This window comes from Trichechus manatus, unplaced genomic scaffold, assembly GCF_000243295.1.
Source record: "Trichechus manatus latirostris isolate Lorelei unplaced genomic scaffold, TriManLat1.0 scaffold00060, whole genome shotgun sequence".
Classification (NCBI taxonomy): Eukaryota; Metazoa; Chordata; class Mammalia; order Sirenia; family Trichechidae; genus Trichechus; species Trichechus manatus.
In genome coordinates, this window is record NW_004443996.1 from 9,194,448 (window position 1) to 9,216,462 (window position 22,015).

At 38.1% G+C, this 22,015-nt stretch overlaps 1 pseudogene; it reads right to left on the reverse strand.

Annotated features, from left to right (window-relative positions):
* LOC101351942 (sodium/hydrogen exchanger 2-like) overlaps window positions 1–20,361 on the reverse strand; it is a 59,598-nt pseudogene extending 39,237 nt beyond the window's left edge.
* Window positions 20,362–22,015: the final 1,654 nt, after the last annotated feature.

Genomic DNA, 22,015 nt, shown 5'->3' on the forward strand with positions numbered 1-22,015 from the left:
GATTGCTGTCTCTCTATGGATTCTTGCAGCCTGTTAAATTTGTCATTATGCTCTTCTCTAGTCTTTTTAATTTCCTCTATTGCATGTTCTGCATTTTGAATAATTTCCTTCCTAATTTCTTGAAGAGTTCCGTATATTAATCCTTTGTATTCTGCCTCCAGTAATTCCAAGAATATTCCTCCTCTGGAAAATTTCTAGATTCTTTATTTTGGGAGCTTGCTGAAGCCATAATGGATTGCCTTTTTATGTGATTTGATATTGACAGTTGTCTCCGAGCCATCAATAAGTTATTATATTTATTTATTTTATGTTTGCTTACTGTGTCCTAGCTTCTTGTTTTGTTTTGATATGGCCAAATAAGCTGCTCATATGAGCTAGTTTGATTATTTGCACCTTTGAAGCTCTAATGTGCTGTCATTTGGTGGTTAGAACTGTTACTAAGTATGTGAGCTCAGGAGTCTGCCCACTCTTCCTGTATGGATTCAGCTCAGGTGCCCAGGTAGATAGCCACCAAGTGTCTGGTGTAGGCTCTCACTTACAGTCATAGACTGGCATGGGTGATTGGTGTAGAAACAGGCATCTGGCTGCAGCAGGGGGACACACTCTGAGCAAGGCAGGGGCTGACATCCATCCCCAAGTGTCCAGGAGGAAGGTGTGCCCTTGTTCCCTAAATCACTTAGGTAGTTGGGTTTTGCAGCTGGACTATTGGCACCTAACGCTGTTGGCTGTAAGGATTGGGGGGCACCTTTTACTCTTGGGCCCCTATCACAGGTGGCTAAGTGTGAGTGGAGCCACCATTCCTCAGGCCCCTGAAGTGGATAGATGAAGACCCAGCTTAATGGGCAGAGCAGTGTCAAATGTTGAGAACCTGCCACTTCACAGTTGAAACAGTTGAAGTTAGAGCTCTGGTATAAAGCCTGTGGTACTGCAGTAATGAGGGCTTATGCTGCTGAGATGGGCCCACAGAAGTTTATGCAGAGGGAAAGGCACTCAAAGTCTATGGATCCCTTGTGCTTGTGCTTAGGCAAAGGCTCTGTGCCTACCCTGGGTTCCTGGCTTAGAGGAGCCAGCAATTTATTTTTTCCCCCTCTTTGTTAATTTGTTCTTTTTCCAAGGCAGGGAGAATGGCTCTGGGCATGTGACAGATCCTACTTCCAGCCCAGGGGACTCGGCAATTGCTGAAGCCAATCTGGGACCCAGTGCAGAGCAGGGAGTGAGGAGGTAAACGGGAGAGAGGTTTTCCCCTAAGGGGGGAGTTTTTGATCTGCGCAGCAAGCTGTACCCAAGTACTTATCTTTTGCTGATGAGGGTTGCTTCTCACTGGTTCTGGGTGGCCAAGTAGACTCTCTTGCACTGGGTCTTTCCCAGTATGGAAAACGCACCTCCCAAACACGGCCGCTTACCTGTCTCACCACTCACCCATGACCTGCTCAGGCCTGAAGGGGTCAGGCTCTCACCGGGTCAGGTCTGGCAACTTCTTCTGCTTCTGAACCATCTCTCCCTCCCCCTGCCACTCAGACTGGTTCCTCAACTGTGCCTTTGATGTTCAGGTCTCCCAGACTGCTATATATAATTGAATCACATGATTTTTTGGGTCTTTGTTGTAAGAGGTTCCACTGAAAGGTTTGACTACTCCTCTATCTTGGCCCCACCTCTGTCTTTGGGGTCTTAAAAGCTTGTGAGTGGCCATCTAAGATACATCTGTTGGTTGTATCACACTCAGAGCAAAAGAGAAGGAAGAAAACCAAAGACACAAGGAAAATATTAGTCCAAAGAACTAATGGACTACATGAACAGCAGCCTCCACCACCCTGATCCTAGAAGAACTAGATGGTGCCCAGCTACCACCACAGACAGCTCTGACAGGGATCACAATAGAGGGTCCTGGACAAAGTGGGAGAAAAGTGTAGAACAAAATTCACATTCACAAAAAATGATCAGACATACTGGTCTGACAGAGACTGAAGGAATCCCCAAGACTATGGCCTCTGGACATCTTGTTAACTCAGAACTGAAGCCACACCTGAAGTCTACGTTTCAGCCAAATATTAGTTAGGCCTATGAAACAAACAATAACACACATGAAGAACGTGCTTCTTAATTCAGTCAAATATAAGAGACCAAATTGAGCAATACCTGCCCAAAAGCAAAGACGAGAAGGCAGTAAGGGACGAGAAAACTGGACAAATGGACATGGAGAACCCAAGGTTTAAAGGGGAAGGGGCAGAGAGCTAACATACTGTGGGCATTGCAGCCAATGTAACAAAACTATCTGTATAGATTTTTTAATGAAAAACTAATTTGTGCTGTAAACTTTCACCCAGGACATAACAGAATTTTTTTTAAATGAATTTCTAGAAAAATTAAATAAAAAATAAGACGTAGAAAATGTATGATTTATTATTGTCATCGTTGTCTTAGTTATCTAGTGCTGCCATAACAGAAATACCACAAGTGGATGGTTTTAATGAAGAGAAGTTTATTTCCTCACAGTCAAAGTAGGCTAAAAGTCCAAATTCAGGGCGTCAGCTCCAGGGGAAGGCTTTTTCTCTCTGTCGGCCTCCTTCTCTTCAGTGTTCCCCCAGACTAGGAGCTTCTCGGCGCAGGGACCCCAGTCCAAAGGACACACTCTGCTCCCAGCACTGCTTTCCTGATGGTATGAGGTCCCCCTGTCTCACTGCTCACTTCTGTCTTTTATATCTCAAGAGATTGCCTGAGGACACAATCCAGACTTGTAGATCCAGTCTTGCCTTACAAACACAACTGTCACCCATCCTCCCTCATTAACATCATAGAAGCATGTTTTACAACATATAAGAAAATCGCACAGTACCAGGAATCATGGCCCAGCCAAACTGATATACACATTTTTGCGGGGACATAATTCAAACCATGATAATCGTTACTGTTAGATTTCAGAGATTGTCCAGTTGCTATAAAAGTGTTTTCAGTTTTAGTACTTAACAACCAACAGCTGTTGACCAGAACCTGTCCATGAACCACACTTTGAATAGCATCGGTCTAGATGACTATGAGGCATTTCACACTGCCAAAACATATTCTGTTGGGCTATTATAGACCCTTTGTGCAGACATCACATCAATACATCATCTCTTGAGGTCATGCATGGGAGATAACATTCAAAAAATATAAAAATATAAAAATAAAAATCATAACTTATTTCTAAGTCCTTTCTCTCAATAGAATTAACCTTTATTTTTATGTGTCATCTTAATTTGTTTCATGTTTGTCTTTTGATGAATTCAATAAGATTTATCGGTCTTTAAAACTGAACTTAGCATTTTAATTAAAGTTTCAAGTATTGATCTCTATATAAGTGTTTGTTAGTAATTAAAGTTTAGAGTAAATGGTCATATCTGTCATCGACTCTTTAGGGAATTAATTTTACTTTCTTTTTTAAGTATAGGGTACTTTTAAGAGTTTCATCTACTCACTTCCTGGATCCATTTCATGACTGCTGGGATATACGATTGCCCACCAATATTTTCTGCCTCTCAGGTTCACTGGAAAGCTGCTTTCCCACTGACAGTGCAAGCTGTCACAAGGAAGAGGCCTTTGTGACTGTTTGAAAGTGAAAAAAAAAACAGCACTTGCCACAAATTACTGTTTTCTTCATGCTATGTATGAAGTATATTCATTTTTAGTAGGAAAAACAGAAATTTTGAAAAATTTCTTTGGGACACAAATGTCCCAGGAGACTCAGTAAGGGGGCTGTGGGGGTAGAATTAGTGGGACAATGTATGTCCCTCTGGACTCTAATGGTAAGCTTGTGGGAGGAGGCAAAAAAAATGTATACTACTTACCAAAAATTCAACAATACTCAATGATTCAGCATGCTTCCATCAATGAAAATACATAGTAACAACAAAAAAATTCAAAGCAGAAAATAATTGGGTCTTGAAAGGGCGCCAGCAGTGTGTGACTCATAGAAGCATGATTACTGCAAATACATTCTCTTAAAAAGTTGTCTTACAATGTCTTATTAACAGCAGTCATCTAAAATCTCCCCAATCATTCATGCACTCATTCATACATTCATTTGAAAAGTAACCATTAAGTCCCCATCTCATGCAATTCTCACTACAGATCTTGCTTCTCACACCATTCTCAGTGAGAAAACACTTTTTTCTCTCCTGAGAATGTCGCTGGCCTCACAATTCCATACCAAGTGAGTTGGGTGGGCCAGAGAAGCTTTGCGAAAGACACGTCGAGCAGAACCTATTTTAATATAGTTTTGGAAATTTTGAAATAAAAGGGAGGAGTGGTAGTCAGGGGCAGTGTTGTGATTCCTCTTTAATTGCTTGCTCTAACAACGGTAATTAAATATACAAGTATCCCCTCAGCTACTCCAAATGACTGTAAGATATGTAAGCTTAATTTCAAAAGAAACACAAATAAAAGGCCATTTTAAAGAAACTATAATACTGTTTGGCATTTTTAGGAAATACTGTTAAACTAGTAGTGTCTACTATGAAAATGAAATAAGGTATATATCTATAATTTATGATTTTATTTATGTACATATTTTGAGCTAGGACTTCAATTTAAAATTTAAACTTAATTTTAAATTTAATAAATAAAAGGCACTTGTCTGGAAGATACAGATAACAGAGACCACAGTTACCAGCTAAAGCCATCTAGGTGTCAGTGCGATAGAAGACAGACTCCTTCCAAAAATGAAAGAGTCCTATGCTACACAGGCACATAGAGTTTACCCATTTGAGCTAACAAGGGAAAACGTCTACCAGACTGCAACAGTTTTGAAAGCTAAGCAAACCGATAATACAGTATAGAAACTTTATTACATAGGGCATTTTTGTGCTGATTGACATCACTTTCTTGGATGCATTTTAATATGGTAAAAAAGATGAATTATGCAATTTTCCACATGGTACAACTCAAACTCATCATAGAACTGGAGAACTAAGCTAGAGTATTCTTAAATTCTTATGCTTAGCTTTGTAGTTTATTTCAAAATTTACAAAAATAGCTTTACAATACTTTTCTGGTATCACAAAAATACAATTTGTCACTATATAAAACATATTTTTGAAGACTTATGTTCTATAGTAACTTCTTTTCTCCAAAGTTTAGGAAGTTTTTTTGGAGGGAAGAAAATGTTGGAAAAAAGGAATATCTTGCGAGTATTTTAACTATAATTAGAAATTCATTTTTCATTAGAAAGTGAAAGAAAATTTTTCAAACTTCCTGATTAAGAAACACAATCAATAAGCTTATCGCAAACATAATTTTTGTAGAAAGCATAATCTTGTATCTAAAGATGTTGATAATATGAGCGTGGAAGGTGAGAAATGAATAGGCCTCCGTTTTCTGCACTTGAGCTTTGATATAATACTATCTGAAGGGCCGAAAAATGGTGCACTTCATTAACTGTGCATAGAAATGGTACAGACAAGAATCAGTTGTCCCTCTATCTCTTCTGCCAAGAAGTGGTGTCAACCTGACATTTTGTAACAATGCCTATTAGTTTCTGAGAGTCTGGAAAACAATATTAGACATTCACAGCAGTCTGCTGTTAGGTGCCATTAAGTCAGTCCGAACTCATAGCGACCCTATGTACAACAAAAAGAAACACTTCCTGGTCCTGTGCCATCCTCACAATCATTGCTATGTTTGAGGCTGTTGTTGCAGCCACTGTGTCAATCCATCTCATCGAGGATCTTCGTTTTTTTCGCTGACCCTCTATTTTCCCAAGCATGATGGCCTTCTCCAGGGACTAGTCCCTTCTGATACCATGTCCAAAGTTTGTGAGACAATATCTTGCCATCCTCACTTCTAAGCAGCATTCTGGCTGTGCTTTTTCCAAGACAGATTTGTTCATTCTTCTGGTAGTGCATGGTATATTCAATATTCCTTGCCAACACCATAATTCAAAGGCATCAATTCTTCTTCAGTCTTCCTTATTCATTGTCCAGCCCTCCCATAAATATGAGGCAACTGAAAATACTATGGCTTGTGTCAGGTGCACCTTAGTCCTCAACGTGACATCTTTGTTTTTTTTAACACTTTAAGGAGATCTTTTGCAGCAGATTTTCCCAAAGCAATATGTGGTTTCATTTCTTGACTGCTGCTTCAATGGGCATTGATTGTGGTTCCAAGTAAAATGAAATCCTTGACAACTTCAATATTTTCTCCATTTATCATGATCTTGCTTATTGGTTCAGTTGTGAGAATTTTTTGTTGTCTTTAGTTTAAGTTGCAATCCATACTGAAGGAAGTAGTGTTTGATCTTTATCAGTAAGTGCTTCAAGTCCTCTTAACTTTCAGCAAGCAAAGTTGTGTCATCTGCATATTGCAAGTTGTTAATAAGTCTTCCTCCAATCCTGATGCCGTGCTCTTCCTCATATACTTCAGCGTCTTGGATTATTTGCTCAGGATACAGATTGAATAAGTATGGTGAAAGGATACAACCCTGACGCACAACTTTCCTGATTTTAAACCATGCAGTATCCCCTTGTTCTGTTTGAACTGCCTCTTGGTCCACGTGCAGGTTCCACATGAGCACAGTTGAGGGTTCTGGAATTCCTATTCTTCACAATGTCATCCATAATTCGTTATGATCCACACAGTGCAATTCCTTTGCATAGTCAATAAAACACTAGTCTGACCCAACCACAATTAATTAACAAACATTGTTCTCTTACCTACACTAAACCCATTTCTGTTGAGCCAATTGGACTCGTAGCCATCCTATAGGACAGAATAGAACTGCCACATTGGGTTTCCAAGGAACAGCTGGTGGATTCATACTGCCAATCTTTTGGTTAGTAGCCATAGCACTTAACCACTACGCCACCAGGGCTCCAAACCTACACTAGTTGGCAACAATAGCAAAGCAGTTTTCTGAATGCAATGCAGAAAAATTTGAAACTCAGGGAAATTAATTCATATTTGTCAAGCTTAAAAGAAGTAACAAAAATATAAAGGTGATTTAAAAAAATACTAAACATTTTGAAGTTTCTAAATAAAGATCATATCTCAGATACTAATCTCAAAGAAGCATTAACAGCTTTAACTTATAGTACAAAAATATATATATGCCTCACAATTTAATTTTTAATTATAATACAAACTGATTTAATATTTTATACCTATCTTCTATAACAATTGGTGCTGCTGATAGGTTGATATTTTACTAAAAATGTCTAAAGCAGGAGGCAACTTAATATAATAAAATCTACCCTTATAATATCATTAACTGTGTACTTCTTGACTTCAGAAGCAATGCATTATTGAAAAGAATGAAAGTAAGTTCTATAATGGATGTAATGCACCACTGTTAGAAGCAGCAACCATCATTAAGACTGCATGCTTTACAATTTTTAGGCTGAAAACACTGTTCAGTCTCACAGTTCTCCTAATAGAGTTTTAATTACTCTACACATAGTAAAATTACTTCCACATTCCCACCTCCCAAAATCAATAAAAGTATTGACCATTACGAGAATCAGTAGTCCTCCTGGTAAAACCAGATTCATACATAGCTGATTTCTGAAAAAGTGATCAATGTTTGACTGCATTCAGGTGTTTTATGCTACATTTTTCAAAGTATTGAACTTTGGGATAGAAATGGAGGAAAGGAAATTTTTCCCAAAGCAACTATGTGGCTACAATTATACTTTTGCTTTATGCTTAACACAATGATTCAATCAACAAATAACTACATAATGACTAAAAATTACTTTTCATATTTACATAGCATTCACTCAATGCATGATTTCATATTATTACTCACAGTCATAAGCAGGCCTGATAGCGCAAGGTGTAAGTGCTCAACTGCTAACCAAATGTTCGTGGTTCACACCCACCCTGCACTGTAGCGGGAGAAAGACCTGGAGATCTGAGTCCATAAATATTACAGCCAAGAAAACTCTATGGGGCAGTTCTACTCTGTCACATGGGGTCGCTATGAGTAAGAATTGACTGAATGGCACCCAACAATGACAACTTATATTATACTTTAAAGTAGGCATTTTCCACATTCAGCAGATGAAGAAAGTAAAGCTCAGAGGGTTTTGGAGGAGGTTTTCTACTTCTATCATAAAAAATTAAAATTTCAATTTTTCAAATGATTTTAATATTTAAGATCTATAAATTGACTTTCAGTTGAACTTTTTTAAAATCCATCTTAATTACATGTTCTAATATCTTCAGTATCTACCTGCTTTGGTTGTTTAGGTGACTCTATGTTTTCAGCTTATTTTCCCAATTAATACAATGTTTTAGAAAAGAATCTTCTTAAATATTTTAAACAATACTTATTCTTTTATTTTTCAACTAGATTTTTTAAAAATGGTCTTTAAGTAAACTAAAGATTTTTACACGAGCACAAAATTTATACACATGGATATAAAAAGGACATTAAGAGAAATAACTTTTGCAGGACAAATACAGTAAGAGATCACTATTATACGAATTCAAGAAATGGTTTAAACACAGAAGAAAACATTCTTTGATGGTTACGAGGGTGAGGATGGAGGGAGAGGGGTATTCATTAACCAGATAGTAGATAAGAATTATCTTAGGTATAGGGAAGGACAACACACACTACGGGGAAGTCAGCACAACTGGACTAAACCAAAATCTAAGAAGTTTCCTGAATGCAACCAAACAGTTTGCGGGACAGTGTAGCAGGGACGGAGATCTGGGGACCATGGTTTCAGGGGACAACTAGGTCAATTGGCATAACAAAGTTTATTAAGAAACTGTTCTGCATCCTACTTTGGCGAGTGGTGTCTGGGGTCTTGAAAGCTAGTGAGCGGCCATCTAAGATACATCAACTTGTCCCAACCCACATGGAGCAAAGGAGAATGAAGAACACCAAAGACACAAAGAAAGTATTAGTCCAAGAGATAGAAAGGGCCACATAAACCAGAGACTCCATCAGCCTGAGACCAGAAGAACTAGATGGTGCTCCGCTACCACCAATGAACGCCCAGACAGGGAATACAACAGAGAGTCCCTGAAGGATCAGGAGAAAAGTGGGATGCAGAACCCAAATTCTAGTAGAAAGACCAGACTTAATATTCTGGTCTGACTGAGACTGGAGGGACCCTGGAAGACATGGCCCCCGGACTCTGTTTTAGCACAGAACTGAAACCATTCCTGAAGCCAACTCTTCAGAAAAAGATTAGACTGGACTGTAAGACATAAAATGATACTCGTGAAGAGAGTGTTTCTTAGCTCAAGTAGATACATGAGACTAAATGGGCAGCTCCTCTCCAGAGGCAAGATGAGAAGGCAAAAAGGGACAGTAGCTGGTTGAATGGACACTGGAAATTCAGGGTAGAAAGGAGGAGTGTGCTGTCACATTATAGGGAGAGCAACGAGGGTCACATAGCAATGTGTGTATAAATATTTGTATAAGAAACTGACTTGAACTGTAAAGTTTCACTTAAACCACAATAAAAAAAAGAGAGAGAAATAACTTTTGCATCATAAAAAGGCACCTAAAGCCTTAGCCTAAGGTGGTCTCAATAAAAATGAAACCATTTAATGATTTCATTAACCTACTTCCATAGAAAATAAGAACTTTGTCAATTAAAATAAACAAGATTATCAGATTATAGCCCCAAAGAATATTTGTAATCCAAATCCAGAATAAAAGATACCAGACTTACAAGAATAAACCTGAGATTTTCAGAGGAAGTGAGTAGGTTTGTAAACATTATTTCCCCTGGGCCTCATTTTTTTCATGACTCAACACAAATGCAATAATTTCCACATTGTCAGATTTTTTAAAGTTCAGGGTGTTCAAAAAAGAGAAGCCACTTAAAAGATACTATTTTAAAAGATTTGGAGAATGTCCTGAATTAGAAAAATTAAATTTTAATTGCTTTATCTAATCCAATAGATCCTTGACTCTCTTTACCTGACTTTCATAATAGATAATACTGAAAATAGAAATCAAAGACAGTTTAAATCGCAAACTACCTCTCTTGACAAATCAGTATACAATCACCCAGGCCCCAGATACGATCCTTGCTCTCAATCTAGAACATTTTCATTTAAAACAAACTAATCCAAATGCTGTACCACGACATTTATTATTTACAGTAAATCCTTTTAGAACTGAAACTAACTTAAAGTCAAACATCATTAGTTCCATGAAACTTAATCTTTTCTTTTTCTTTTTAAGTGTCTGGAAAATTTGCAACATTTGAAAGAATGTATGCCATTATTTCTGTAAAGTACACAGAATGGGATGACCTGTCTAAATCCTAATACAAAATACTTCAGACAATAATACTGTTTAGCTTAACTTGTGGGTATTTAGCCTTATAAGATTACTATTAGACACAGGGTATTATTACTGGTTAAATGCCAACAATGGATAAGAGAAAAACATAACATATGCTGTATGGTTTACAAAAGAAGTAATAAAATTCTTTAATTGTTATGGCAGAAATGTCATCTAGACAAGAACAGTTAATGTCAAACTTATTTATAAGGTGTATCATCTAATAATTTACCATAAGAACACTACTCAGACATACTTATCTATTAGGATATTGATTCTCCCCTGCAAAGATAGAGAATTGGCCTAGGTAGTCCCATGCCAAAATGCTCAACCTTTTAGTTATACAATGAGTGAGTCATAGTGTGCCCATCCCCAATATAAGCAAGGTAGCTGAGATGTAACTATTTAATTCTAAGGGTAGCTTATAGGCTTGATCATTTTAACACTTGCAATGCTGTGACTAAGTGACTCTATTAGAGGTTAACAGGAAATCCTAGCGAAGCATAAAAGGAGGGGCCCCCTCTCATATCTAGAAGATACAATTTCCAGTGGAAAATCAGGCTCAATCCCTAAAAGGAATCCTCTAGATTAAAGACTTGTTCAGATACTTGTGCTACAATCTCTGAGAGATGGAACATTTCAACAGTCAGGGAGAAGAGATAACTATATAAGAAGACAAAGAGGGGTTTGATGACAGGGGTAGTCTTGTAAAGCAGGTGGTAAAGGCAGCAACCATGCCGAACAGAAACCCAATGAAAATACCTTCTATTCCAACCAAAAAAACTTTCCTATCCTAGCCAAAATACCCACCGATGTGACAGATGGCATTTCAGAGAAAGATTTAAATAGCTTACATAGAACCTTCATAAGAAAGGATTAGAGTAAATGTAGCAATCATAAAAGGCCCAAATCATGTCATATGTATACTTCTAACTCAAAGTTTCTCAAATTTGGAGTTCTCCAAGTTCCCATTTCCTCCTCAACGTAAGTTCATAGAAAGCTTCCCTGTATCAAGAGAGATTTTTACAGACCACTGTCAAACTATGAATGATTCTGTTTGAAAATTGTCTGATGGGGTATGAAGTTAACCTTCATGGCTAACATACTCTTATTTGGGATTACAGGGAATACTTTGGCCTCCAGAAGTTTTATCCCAGCTTTCATTTAATAAATTGATAGAAGATTAATATAGTTTCAAGGAAGCACTCTCATTTTCAAAAACATATTAGTGACCATTAAATCATATTTTCTCAGTTTATAAACTTACTCTTAGGACTAAATAGCTCATTTAATGGTTCAAGCCAGAATTCAATTCTTATTTAAATTTCAGGGATGAACATAAGGAAACCTGATTCACTACCTAGAAAGCTTATGCTTAGGATACATGCAACAGTAACAGCATTGTTAAGAAGGGATTCTCCAAATACCAAAAAATGAAACTTTTCATTCACATTACTTTCTTCAAATACAGAGAGCACAGCCACAGTATTTACTGAGGCAAACAAACTACCAAACCAAAGATTATGGAGCAATGACACATCCTGAAGTTTGAAATACTTCATCTGACATATACCATATAGGGTAAAAGCCTATTCCAAATACATTCCACATGGTTCCAACTACAGCATACAACAGAATGGTCATGACGTTCTCACAAAAGAGCTGCTAGGCATAAAATACCCTGCATCAAGGATTACTGGTGGAAGAAAGTACAGGAAAAGTGTGTCACCATTCATGACAGGCCACCATGTGTCTATCAGTTTGTCATACTGTGGGGACTTGTGTGTTGCTGTGATGCTGGAAGCTTTGCCACCAGTATTTGAATGCTGTCAGGGTCACCCTTGGTGGACAGGTTTCAGTGGAGGTTTCAAACCAAAACAGACTAGGAAGAAGGACCTGGAAGTCTACTTCTGAAAAAATTGGCCAGTGAAAACCTTATGAACAGCAGCAGAACATTGTCTTATATAGTGCTGGAAAATGCGACCCTCAGGTTGGAAGGCACTCAAAATACGACTGGAGAAGAGCTGCCTCTTCAAAGTAGAGTTAACCTTAACGACAAGGATGGGGTCAAGATTTTAAGACCTTCATTTGCTGACGTGATACGATTCAAAATGAGAAGAAACAGCTGCAAACATCCATTAATAATTGGAACGGAGAATGTACAAAGTATGAATCTAGGAAAATTGGAAGTCATCAAAAATGAAATAGAATGAATAAAGATCAGTATCTTAGGCATTAGTGAGCTGAAATGGACTGGTATTGGCCATTTTCAATCAGACAATCATATGGTCTACTATGCTGGGGATAACAAATTAAAGAGGAATGGTGTCACGTTCATTGTGAAAAAGAACATTTCATCTACCCTGAAGTACAACGCTGTCAGTGATAGGATAATATCCATACGCCTACAAAGAAGACCAGTTAATACGTCTATTATTCAAATTTACAAACCAACCATTAATGCTAAAGATGGGGAAACTGAAGGTTTTTACCAACTTCTTCAGTCTGAAATTGATCAAACATGAAATCAGGATGCATTGATAATTACTGGTGATTGGAATGCAAAAGTTGGAACAAAGAAGAAGGATCGGTAGTTGGAAAATATGGCCTTGGTGATCGAAACGATGCCGGAGATCACATGATAGAATTTTGCAAGACTAACAACTTCTTCATTGCAAGCAACTTTTTTCAACAACGTAAACGGCGACTATACACATGGACCTCACTGGATGGAAAACACAGGAAACAAATCTACTACATCTGTGGAAAGAGATGATGGAAAAGTTCAATATCATCAGTCAGAACAAAGTCAGGGGCTGACTGTGGAATAGATCATCAATTGCTCATATGCAAGTTCAAGTTGAAGCTGAAGAAAATTAAAGCAAGTCCACGAGAGCCAAAGTACAGCCTTGAGTATATCCCACCTTCATTTAGAGACTAGCTCTAGAATAGATTTGATTCATTGAACACTAATGACCGAAGACCAGACAAATGGTGGAATGACATCAAGGACATCATACATGAAGAAAGCTAGAGGTCGTTAAGAAGACAGGAAAGAAAAAAAAAAGAGCAAAATGGATGTCAGAAGAGACTTTGAAACTTGCTCTTGAACGTCGAGTAGCTAAAGCAAAAGGAAGAAATGATGAAGTGAAAGAACCAAACAGAAGATTTCAAAGGGGAGGTCGAGAAGATGAAGAAAAGTATTGTAATGACATGCAAAGACACAGATAGTAAACCAAAAGGGAAAAACACCCTCGGCATTTCTCAAGCTGAAAGAACTGAAGAAAAAATTCATGCCTCAAGTTGCAATAGTGAAGGATTCTTTGGGGAAAATATTAAATAACACAGGAAACATCAAAAGAAGAAGGAAGGAATACACAAAGTCATTATACCAAAAAGAATTGGTCGACGTTCAACCGTTTGAAGAGGTAGCATATGTTCAGGAACCGATGGTACTGAAGGAGGCAATCCAAGCTGCACTGAAGAAGTGGGTGAAAAACAAGGCTCCAGGAATTGACGAAATATCAACTGCGATGTTTCAACAAACAGATGCAGTGCTGGAAGTGTTCACTTGTCTATGCCAAGAAATTTAGAAGACAGCTATCTGGCCAACCGACTGGAAGAGATCCATATTTATGCATATTCCAAAGAAAGGTGATCCAACAGAACGCGGAAATTATCGAACAATATCATTAATATCACACGCAAGTAAAATTTTGCTGAAGATCGTTTAAAAACAGTTGCAGCAGTACATCAACAGGAAACTGCCAGAAATTCACGGTGGATTCAGAAGAGGATGTGGAATGAGGGATATCATTACTTTTGTCAAATGGATCTTGGCTAAAAGCAGAGAATACCAGAAAGATGTTTATCTGTGTTTTTTATTGACTGTGCAAAGGCATTCGACAGTGTGGATCATAACAAATTGTGGATAACATTGCAAAAAAATTGGAATTCCAGAACAACTGTGCTCATGCAGAACCTGTACATAGACCAAGAGGCAGTCATTCAAACAGAGCAAGGGAATATTGCATGATTTCAAATCAAGAAAGATGTGCATCGGGGTTGCATCCTTTCACCACACTTATTCAAATCTGCATGCTGAGCAAATAATCCGTGAAGCTGGACTATATGACGAAGAATGTAGCATCAAGAGTGGTGGAATACTCATTAACAACCTGTGATATGCAGGTGATACAACCTGGCTTGCTGAAAGCGAAGAGAACTTGAAGCACTTTCTGATGAAGATCAAAGACTACAGCCTTCAGTATGGATTACACCTCAACATAAAGAAAACAAAAATCCTCACAACTGGACCAATTAGCAACATCATGATAAATAAGGAAACGATTGAAGTTGTCAAGGATTTCCTTTTACTTGGATCCACAGTCAACGGCCGTGGAAGCAGCAGTGAGGAAATCCAATGACATATTGCATTGGGCAAATCTGCTGCAAAAGACTTATTTAAAATGTTAAAAAGCAAAGATGTCACTTTGAGGATTAAGGATTGCCTGACCCAAGCCATGATATTTTCAATTGCCTCATATGCATACAAAAGCTGGACGATGACTAAGGAAGACTGAAGAAGAATTGATGCCTTTGAATTATGGTATTGGTAAAGAATACTGATTATACCATGGACTAGCAGAAGGAACAAGTCTGTCTTGGAATAAATACAGCCAGAGTGCTCCTTGGAAACAAGGATGGCGAGACTTCATCTCACGTACTTTCAACATGTTATCAGGAGGAACCAGTACCTGGAGAAGGACATGATGCCTGGTAAAGTAGAGGATCAGCAAACAAGAGGAAGACCCTCTATGAGATGGATTGACACAGTGGCTGCAACAATGGGTCAAACATAGCAGTGATTGTGAGGATGCACAGAATCAGACAGTGTTTCTTTCTGTTGTATGTAGGGTCACTATGAGTCATAACTGACCGGATGGCACCTAACCACAATAAGTTCATGACAGGTGGGGATTTGTCATTTAAACTGTAAGTTATTCCTCCTATAATGAAACCTACAAATATCAAGAGGCCGCTTTCAGGTACAAGTGTGAGCATCATATCACAGAGATGATATCCTGGAAAAGAGAAAAAAGGGTATTATAACATTTTCATTATCAATCACCTCTATATGTCATCCTTCTTGTCAAGCTTCATGATTTCCAGGAAAATTACTTCTTAGTCACTTCACATTTCCCATTTTAATAATAATTTAATAAAGATGCAGAAGCAAGAATAGAGGCATTTTTCTCTATAATGGAAAAAAAAATGTTTATTAATATAATTAAGGAATTCACACTTAGCAACAACAAGATTATTCACATGTCCACTGAATTATTTTCAAACGTGGGCACATATTTTAAAATGGAAAAAATGCTTTTATCAACTGGCAATATTCTATGGGCAAAATATTGAACAATGCAGGAAGCATCAAAAGAAGATAGAAGGAATACACAGAGTCACTGTACCAAAAAGAATTGGTCTACGTTAAACAATTTCAGGAGGGAGTATACGACCAAGAACCAATGGTACTGAAGGAAGAAGTCTAAGCTGCACTGAAGGCACTGGCGAAAAACAAGGCTCCAGGAACTGACAGAATACTAGCTGAGATGTTTAGACAAACAGATGCAACACTGGAAGTACTCACTTGTCTGTGCAAAGAAATTTTGAAGACAGCTACCTGGACAATGAAAAAGGAAGAACAACAAATCGATGTTTTTGAATTATGGTGTTGGAGGAGGATATTCAATATACCATGGACTTCCAGAAGAATGAAAAAGTCTGTCTTGGAAGAAGTACAGACAGAATGCTCCTTAGAAGGGAGGATGGTGAGACTTCGTCTTACATACTTTGGACATGTTATCAGGAGAGACCAGTCGCTGAAGAAAGATGTCATGCTTGGTAAAGTAGAGGGTCAGAGAAAAAGAGGAAGACCCTCAATGAAATGGATTGACACAGTGGTTGCAACAATGGGTTCAAACACGGCAAAAATTGTGAGGATGGTGCAGGACCAGGCATTGTTTTGTTCTTGTGTACATATGGTCGCTGTGAGTCAGAATTGACTTGACAGCACCTAACAACAACAGCAACAACAATATTCTTCTGCTCTTCTCATGATCACAGTGATAGATATCAGTATTCTAAAAAAGTACAACATTGAGAACCATAATTCAAATTTCTGATTTGAATAATAAGAGATGAAAATCCCCTTTAGTAATCATAACTAATTCTTCATTGATAACGAATCATAGCTAGTTCTTTATAAGGAAATTGAGGCCCAGAAAAGGAAGCTGACTTTCCATGGTTACACAGTAAGTATGTGACAGAACTGGAATGACAACCCAGTCAGGTCTCCTGGCCCCTAACAATCTCGGCTAATTACCCCAAATGCCACTTGGCCTGACTGGCAGAACTAGGCTTACCTTAATTTCCATACCACTGGATTATCAAAGTATAATTAATCATAATGTTGTTTTCTCTCTTAGAAGACATGCGTCTTTCATTCTCTGAGGGAAATGCAGCCACCTCTAGCAGCCCACATGGCAGCAGTTCTGTGTTTTTTCCTGTTTTCTTTTGTCTTTGCCCTGAATTATATACCACATCATCATGCTCTAAATGATAAGTAGTCTATAGATAATAATTCCAATTATTATCAACTATTTCTGCTATAAAAAAAGTCTTCATGGGTCATCTTGGCTAATCTCTCCCCTTCCTAGCTATCCAAGACCCTACAAATACACTGCTTAAATTCTTTTCCAATATTCCTGCTGATTCATTTGAATACAATTTTTTCAAAGATAGAGGCTACTCTTTTACTTTGATCTCCTAGCCCAGTGATGGCATACAGAAACTGCTCAACAGATACTTATCAAATAAATAATAATTTTTTATAAAAGAAAGCCAGCTGACACCTAAATTACACATTATTTCTCAATAATTGCAAAAGTATTTATACATATATTCTTCTATTTGATTTGTTCATCACAAAAACACTGCAAGGTAAATATCGTTATCCCCATATTGCAGATTATAAAAATGAGGCACAGAAAAGTAATCCATTCATTCAAACATACATATTGATTGCCTACTATATGTCAGGCACTGGCTCCTAAATTTGCACATGTTAAATAGCTCTTTCCACTACAACATGATGCTTCCTTCTTTATCCTTTATTGAATCATTTCTTTCCTTTAGGCTTTTGTGAGATAATTTGAAAGCTCTCATAGGAAGAATAGGACATTTTTCAGCTCTGTAACCCATGGGCTTAGTATAATGCTCCACACATAAAATGCACTCAGAAAATATTTGCTGAATGAACGAAAGGTAAGAAGGAAGATTTTTTTTAAAATTAGATTCTTTTACTAAGATTACAGCAAACAATTATCTGTCAGTGATAGCTCAGTACGGTCCTGCTTAAACAAATGGCGATGGGTGACCTTTGGGGAAGTCCCTTTTGCCCTATGATCCTAACATTAACATTTTATTAGTCTATTTATTGCAATCAACATATCTAGTGCTGCTATATATATATATATATACATATATATGAATCTTAACTATCCACAAGTGCTAATTATTCAATTATTGTCATGCAAGACCAGCATTCTAATTCTGATTTATCAACTTAGCAAAGAATCTTCTTTTCCTGGTACTTAGACTTCCTATCTGTAAAATGAGGGGATTGGATGAGAATGATCTCTAAGGGTCTTTCCAGCTCTGACAATCTATCATGCTATGAGTGTATGGATCTTGTGTGTGTCATTATTAAATAATACATGGAGTTAATGCTACAGTATGATATCTATAAGGTCACTTAAATAAAACTTTGGAATGCTGAACATAATTTATTTCAGAACTAAGACATTAATTTAAAAATAAGAAATTCTATATATTCTACCATGTTTTCTTGGCATTGTTTTTGGTTCAGAGTCTACAAAGAAATGGCCACTCAACCATAAACACTTCAAATTGTTAAAAGGCTCTCATAATTTTAATGTCACCAAAACAAATGCCAGATAAATTATTAAAGAACATACAAGAGCGAGCTGAGAACAAATCATCTTAGGAGACCAATAACACTAGTGATTCAGGGTGTTTATAAAGGCTAACAGTTAAGACATAACACCTCTTCTCTTCTTTTACTTGCTGGATCAATTCTTAATTTGAATTTCCCCTCCAATTCTGAGTAGTTACAAAAAGGCATTTCTTCTAAAAGATGAGAAATGGACTTGTCCCGCTTTCCCATCACCTGACAAATATAACAACCTTTCTGGAGGGAGGAAGGGAAGGCTGTCTAAACCTATCGTTACTACATTTTTTCTCCTTAATATATATATTTTTTCATGGCATGTGTTTTCTGTATTGGCATGCATGCTTACTAATTGAGTGTGTTTAAATTTTTGGTTGGTAAATGGATTTTGAGAAATATGATCTGGTAATACAAGCCACCAATGAGGCTAGTGGCAGACGTAGCTGACAGGGTTAAATTGTTCCCCTTCTTAGAATGTAACCAATAGGGTTAAAGTGTTCCCCTTCTTCCATCACACCAGGGTTTGTGAGCTCCTGAAAAGACATTCTGTGTAGCAGCTCAAGGCCATATTACTGCTTCTCTGCTCAAGGCCACTTCACTACCCACCAATCACCCTCCCCATTCAGACATAAGCAATAAGCTGCAAAGCTGTCCTTAGATAAAATTAGTGTGTCGTATCTCCTGAAAAACACACGCCCCCAGCTGCCATATTACACACTCCACTGCATCCCATACATGTTAATTAGTTCCTAAAATTGCCCGCGTATTCCCAAAAAGGAAACCCTGGTTGCATAGTGGTTAAGAGCTATGGCTGCTAACCAAAAGATCGACACTTTGAACCCACCAGGCGCTCCTTGGAAACCCTATGGGGGCAGTCCTACTCTGTCCTTTAGGGTTGCTATGAGTCAGAATTGACTTGACGGCAAAAGGTTTGGTTTTTTGGTATTCCCAAAAACTTCATGAATTATATATACATAAGTTCTCTATCCCAAGCCCTAGAATCCCTAACCTCAGCGAGCTTGATTTGAGACTTAGTCTCCGAGCTCCTTGCTTGACCGGCTTGCAATAAAGTCTACTTTCTCTTTCTCAGAGGCCTGGTGTCTCTCAATTGACTCGAGGGGTCACACCAGGCAGGACCCATCCTCATTGAGTTACACGATCTAGTGTTGGCGATCTGTGGTATGACAATATACCAATGAGAGCTAGATAATTTATTGCAGGTGACTTTCTATTAGGTTTCATGGGAAATCTGTAATCTTCCAGAAATGACACAGAAAAACAAAACAAAACCAGGGCTCCCTAACTATCACACAGGAAAGCCATAATTATGCTTGCAAGCCTTATCTCACAGAAAAAAAAGGGAAGAAAAAAGACAAAAGTTTACAAAACTAACACATCCAGGAAGCATCACCTAATAGAATGCTCAACCTACACAACAATGAGGCTCCAACTCCAGTCTGCTGAGCTTCACATGTTTCAAAAGGGATGCAACTTGACACTAAATACATTAGAACAGGAATAACATCTTACCTCTGAGGTCCCAGCGGCATAGAATGTGGCTGGCAAATCGTTTATGCCAACGGTAATGAAAGAGCTAAAGACTCATTTCAGATTAGTATCTGTAAGATTTCCCTGTCTTCTTTTTTAAAGTTATGACTGCTACTCTCACCTCTTGAACAACTGGGACACTTTGCAGACTCAACTCCTGTGCTGGGCCTATTCCCGCCTCCTTCTGCTGAGAGACCAAAAGCATTTAAACATAATCACTATTAAGTGTGTCTGAGCTGATAAGAAAAGGTAGTTTTGAAAAATAGCAGGAGCAATTCTCCAATTTTGGTGGTCTCTTAAGCAAAGGGTACCTTTCTTAACCTCTGTAAAAGCCCTGTGAGTCCCCACTCTTAGACAATCTTCTGGGAGAGCCTTGGGAAATTCCTCACTTACCTATCTTTGCCAGAGAGTCTGACATAATCCACAGCGTGATACTGAAAGGGACCTGCACATGTTGGTAGTCCAGGGAGAATAAGAATGGGTGAGCAGGCAACATTGAGCCATTATCCTGTGTTCCTTTGGGTCCTCAGCTGCCATTGTCTGCCCACAGTCCCCAGCTCTGATGCTATCCCCAGAAGTTCCCTGGGGCTGGGAGCAGAGCTGCCTCAGCAGCAGAGGAAACAGCAGCCCTAGCCCCAGTCCATGGGCCGCTAGCTCTGCCAGCTGTGCTTGCTAAAGTATTTGCTTTTTCCTCCTCCCTCCAGCTGCAGCAGCTCACAAATGCTGTTTGCTGTGCCTGACCCTTAGACCGGCTGGCTGGCACTTAGTGGATCTGTGGGTATCCAGAAGCTCCCTGAAGTCCCTGCAGAGAAGTGATAGGTTGTTATGCCCTGGAATGCAATTAGAGTCAGGAGCCAGCAAAGGGAGGGAGCAGGGATATAGTCATTGATTGACATGGAAAAGGATTTTACCTCCAATCCTAATTCTCAAAGGAGGAAAACCACTGGGAGCTGGGTTCTAGCCACTTAGCAGTCTATTTTCTTACTGTAAGACCACTCCAATTCCCAGTGAATATAGGGGAAAAAAGAGTTAAAGAAGAATTCCTAAATCCCTCAGAGACAATCAAGGCCTCTATGTACAAGAACTCTTACTAAGGCCCCAATTTCACGATGCCCTTGGGGAGAAAAGGCTAGAAGCAGAGCTCTTGGTTTTTATGGACAGAAGGCAAGGGGTTGAAAAATTTAAATTAGCTGCCCCTGAAAACTCCAAAAGAAAATTATTTTCTTTACTCTGAATAAGTGGCCTAGTGGCTTAGAGCAGAGCACCAGTACTGTTTTTACCGTAATTCCCATCTTCCATGTGACATCTTTAGATACAGTTTCTACTAAAGGGCAAATCCCTTCTACCCCCATTTCCATCTCATACACATTGTGCCTATTTTATTTCTTTATCAAATTACTCAGGTTTTTCCCATGACCAATATGTATTGGTTTGATTAATACAAATCAATACAAAACTCAGTGGGATTTCACCAGGGAGGCTGTCACCTAGAATAATCACAGGTTCTTTTGTATCATCCTGCTCTTTTCATTTTTATTATTCTCAATTTATACATGAATTTAAACCTGGTTTCTTCTTTTCTGTTGTATTTCTTTTTCAAAATCTTAGAGTACAACCTGATACTCAGATTGCTCATAAGAATATCATAAAATGTTGAACACATACACGTTTATTTTTACTGTGGCAATCAAGGAATATATGCAATTAAAAGTAGGATTATTGTGTTGTATTTTCAGAGAAAGAATATTGAAAACCATCTAAAAAATTAAAAATGCCTTCTGCAATTTCTATGTGATTTCTTTCCCTGAACTTTCCATGAAGAAATGTGTATAAAGTATCCACATTACTTTCTCCAACTACATATGAATAATACACATATGAATCCCATGACATGTTGACAAAGATGGTGGATTTTTCTACTATTGCATTTTTAAACTACATCTTTGTATTTAACCTCTATTATTATAAAGTACACTATCTCTTCCCTATATTTTGTATTTTTTTTACTGTTCCAAAGGGACTTTTTTTTTTAATTGTACTTCAGGTGAACGTTTACAACACAAATAGTTTCTCATTAAACAGTAGTACACATACTGTTTTATGACATTGGTTAAAAACCCCACGAAATGTCAACCCTCTCCCTTCTCGAC